Raw genomic sequence first — 4,885 nt, 5'->3', positions numbered from 1 at the left:
AAAAACTAACACATAGACTACATCCTTTGTAAACTTAGTTTAGTAGTATCACAAATGTGTACACATTTATTAATATTTAAAAATATCAAGGTTTATAAATTTATGCACGCATGCGGTGTGATAGTCATTAAGGCACAAAAAGGCCGTCAATAATGTAATATGTGCCATTATTTATCAACATTGTTGGCCCATTTTCGACAAGCTCGGAGAGAATTTCCCTATCCAGAAAAGCTACGAAATTATTTACTATTTTTTTCAAAATCTTGCCCGGAAATACGGTATAAATCGAAATGACATCCCGAACGCAACAATAAATTGGCGAAACTGACAATTTGATGACGTCACGTATGATACTGTATATACAGTCAATGACCTACAGTTTAATAAGTGAGTGCCGAAATAGTTCACGTAGACGTGCAACACCACGCTACACACTTGATATTTAAGCTGTGTTAAAAATAGTCCCTGATTTCTGTAGAAGTTAAATTGCCAAATTGACTGAGTTTGGCATGATGGTTTGATTTACTATGGCTTCAGTGATAATCTATTAAAATGGCGTTCTTCCTTTTAAATGACAGGAGACGGATGGCAGTCTTGGATGAATCTGAATGGAAAACCTTAAAAGCAGGGGTGCCACAAGGGTCAATGTAAGACCCATACTTATTTCTTTTGTATATCAAAGATACTGAAGAAAAATTTGATTTCTGATGTCAAGCTATTTCTGACGATTCGCCTTTCTTTGCTTTCGATTGAGGGAAACAGACAGGAAGCTGCTGATATATAACATGACGATTTAAGGAAAATATTTTTCCCATTATATACACATCGATTTGATGTTCACTAGCAATGCCATTGGTCTACTCATATAAATCATATTTAAAAAAAAAACCACGTGAAAGACGCAATATAGCCATGATGTTAAACTTTAAAATTTACAGGAAATCTCTTGATATTATAGATATATTACATTTGTGAGTATAATTTTCGAATACGCAAGTATTGTATGGGCAAACTGTACCGAAAGAGAATGCGACGCTTTGGAGTCAATCCAACCTGAAGTAGCACGTATTAGTACAGGTTTAAGACGGAGAACTAACAATAATAGTTAATACAGAATAACTGGCCTTGTTGCACTTCATAAAAGACATTTGTATCAAAATATTAAGTGTTTTTTATTATTAACTTATGTCCATCTCATATCTTTGATTTAACTCAATCCTAAATCAAAATACTGATATTTACAGTTTTCGACTTAATAGACTATTTGATGTTCCAATTCAGAGAATGCATCTATACAACACAACTTTCCCCGACACTTATATCAGTATGGAACGATCCTACCTGTCTGTAACAACATATCTTGGAACTCTCAAAAAGGAATGTTTACGTTAACCTTATATCAATGCCCAAATCCTATACATTATTTATATCAAATATCATGGTCATGGACAACTTACAATAGCATTATGCAAATTAAGGAATTCAGCTAGTAATTTGAATTCAGATTTATTTCTTTGCCATCTAATAAATAGCCCTGCCTGTACATGTGGTTCCCGTGTTGAAGACTGTAATCACCATTTCCCCCCACTGTCCTCTTTATACTAACCAAAGACAACTCTTCCTTAACTCCGTCTCTGCATTTAGTGACACTCCTCCGCTTAATACTCTTTTTTTCTTAATAGTTTTCAAACACGAGACAATAATATAAATATTGTGGAGTTGGTTCTGAGTCACTTTACATACACCAGAAGTTTATATTAGATTATGTTTTTTTTAATTCTCAACTAGATGTAAAACATGCTGCATGTTGGTCTGTTGGTTAAGGGGTCGAGGTGGCCAAGTGGTTAAGGCGTCTGACATTCTGCTACCACTAGCCCCCCACCACTGGGTCGCGGGTTCGAAGCCTATGTGGGACAGTCGCCGGGTACTGGCCGTAGGTCGGTGTTTTGGGAACTCTGTAACGGTCCCCGTTACAATTAGCGGTTTGTCGGACAAGTAAATGTCATACACGTTTTGAAGTAAGGTGACAGTTATTGTCATACTTTTGATAAAAACCCATCGAGTTTGGTAATGAGATTACTGGTATTGTCATACTGCATGTAAATGTTACAGACTAGGTGACAGTAAAGTATGGAGTATTCCATATATATATGTAGACAGTCCATAGCTGTGACGGCAGTAGTTGTCAAGTCACGCCAATAAGGTTTTGGATGTTGAGGGATGAACAAACATGGTCAGAATGGACATTCCAGCGGTTAACAGCTATTACTCGAATAGATATTGTCGGGTTATTTCAGTTGTTTAGTTTTATCTATTTATCTAAATTTTACTTTTACTGGGTTTAAGAATGTTTCGACTACATATGGGTCGTATGAATTGTGTTATAGTTGTATACTTAATGTGTTATACATGTGTAGTTTGTTTTGATGACTCCTAAATAGACTAAATGGTAATACAGTGCCGTACAATTTGATCTTTGTTCATTTTTCTCCATCTACAATAAAAAAAATCCATAAGGTGCTATCTTTCTTCTTATTTCCAGTGAATATTTTTCGCAAAAATGTGGTTGACTCTGCCGGTGGACTTTCGTTCCCTAGGGTTGGCCACTTGTAAATGGAATGTATTCTGGTACGTTTTACATGAAATACCAGTTTATGTATAGATTTTCTGCTGGAGCCAACAGTTTTAAATCTGTAACATTATTAAGAGTTGTAGCGTTATCTTAACGTTTTGTTCTACTGTAGGCACACACTGTACACGGTTTTCTCATTCTTTGACTTTTAGAACCAAAGACGAATACTCAATGGACGAATTTGTCATATGGTGTCCTAGAGTGTTTAATTTGGTTTCTGCATTTACAAACAACATTTTCAAATGCATGTATGTACTTCCTTTCTCCGTGTTTCACTAACAACGTACGTAAACATCAGGTCTTACCTTTTTGTACCTTGAAGTTTCTCAATCGGATAGTTTATTACATCCACGAAATCCATTCGTTCTGCTCCCGATACAAATATCTTCTCTGCACCCCCGGAATGTCGATATCGAAAGTTAGCGGTAAGTTATTTGATATTGGTTTCAGGTATACAAATCTGACCAACATCGCTAGGTTGATACATGTCCTTTGAAGATAACAGAGAAGGTACGCCCAACTTCAAAGTCTGTGGATTTTACGGTATTTGTTGCGGTCAATTAAGTATGTAATAATAATACTAACTGACATACGGACACGACAATTTCTTTTATATCTATTCACATTTCACGTCTGCCATTTATGAAAATATTAGAAATATCTCTCATTAGGATATTTTCCAGGAGTTCTAATATTTAAAGGAGGTGTGCATTCAAAATGCAATTGTGCCATATTCAAGGTAACTTCTTAGACAGGAGGCAAAAATGAGGTCAACCTTGCCTGAACGTGTTCTTTTCTGATCGTTACCCTTGCATAGGTTTGGGGAAAATACACCAGCTGTATCCCACTGCATATTATCCTAAGAGCCGACTTATGTGCCCAACCCTGCAAAATCGAGGTTTTCCCTATTAGCTTAGGAGACACTGATTTGCTGCCCCATTGAAACATTTGGGAGCTGTAGCGTTTCTTTTCCCATCATTTAGGACAGTGGCTCCATCTACATATGACCTTGACAATTACGAGGACGTTATAACCTCCAAAACAAACAAAATCCTCTAACGGTTCTCAATATTCATTTTATTTTGTTGATGTGTGATTCGCGATGATTATTGAATTCAAGCGATTATGTAGATGTTAATGGTGGGTCCTGTTATTGATCTAAAATCGATTTGTTCCAGTTTATGTGACTGTGTTTATAGATGTAGCGTGCTCTGATTACCTTTTAGTTGTTAATCAGCAAACCAGATACGGACACCTAACATAAGCACAGACATACGTGATGTTGTCATAAATTATGGTAATGGTCCAGGCCAAGGAATGGCGGCAGTTGTCAAGCTTTTGGTCTGCGAGTATCCACATCCTAGGTAAATACACCGAGTTTTCACCTAATGTACACCTTGTAGCGTTCCATGTGTAAATATAAATGTGATACCACAGATGTGTTAGGGTTGTCGAGTGGAGCGTAGCGGCACCACTTTAGGTAGGTTTGACTCTATATATAGATCTCTGCTCCAGCTACAGACGCTGACAATATCAACTACATGGCTGTGTACGCCTGATGATGTATGGGAAACCATGTTGTTTTCACAACAATCTCCACTGCCTTCTACATGTTAAGGGATTTGGACATCAGGCTACGCCTAACCATGTCCAGTCTAATCTGTATTACATACAAAGCTCTTCAGTCTTTACTGTATGACAGTGGCAATCGAAATAGTATAGAGTAGGGGAAGCAACTCCTATATCTGGGATTTTATTTCTCATTCATTACCTGCATGTCACGTTTTAAATGTTTTAAGTTATCAATCCATGCATATCTTGTCATCTTGTATACACTCCATGGCTAACACGCATGTATTTCGTTGTATTACAGATAATGATATCAGAGAGACCATGGTAAGATTATTGACTTTTGATTTTTAGCTCCCCTGGTCCGAAGGACCAAGGTGAGCTTATGGCATACAGCAGCGTCCGGCGTCCGTCGTCCGTCGTCCTGCGTCCGTCGTCCGTCAACTTTACACTACTTGTCATGAACCACTGAGCGGATTTTAACAAAATTTGGTGTGGAGCATCCTTGGGTGAAGAAGAACAACCAATTGTGTATAAATGGTGGGTCTGGCCCCCCAGTGGCCTGAGGGGCGGGGCCAAATAGGGGAAATATGGCTTCTTCTTTAAAATCAGAAGCATCCTTGGGGGAAGGGGAACAAAGTTTTTATAAATGGTGGGTCTGCCCCCCCCCCCCCCCCCCCCGGG

At 38.0% G+C, this 4,885-nt stretch overlaps 1 protein-coding gene across 1 annotated transcript in view; it reads left to right on the top strand.

The window, feature by feature from the left end:
* The first annotated feature begins 3,929 nt into the window (after positions 1 to 3,929).
* The window catches only part of LOC110458591 (sex peptide receptor-like), a 22,554-nt gene continuing 21,598 nt past the window's right edge, over positions 3,930 to 4,885 (top strand). The window contains exons 1-2 of the mRNA XM_021510360.1: positions 3,930 to 3,996; positions 4,506 to 4,528. The gene's annotated coding sequence lies outside the window, so the exon portion shown is untranslated. The remainder of the gene's footprint in view (positions 3,997 to 4,505; positions 4,529 to 4,885) is intronic.

The sequence above is a fragment of the Mizuhopecten yessoensis genome, unplaced genomic scaffold (genome assembly GCF_002113885.1).
Source record: "Mizuhopecten yessoensis strain PY_sf001 unplaced genomic scaffold, ASM211388v2 scaffold9651, whole genome shotgun sequence".
Lineage (NCBI taxonomy): Eukaryota > Metazoa > Mollusca > Bivalvia > Pectinida > Pectinidae > Mizuhopecten > Mizuhopecten yessoensis.
This window is presented reverse-complemented; position numbering and strand designations above follow the sequence as displayed.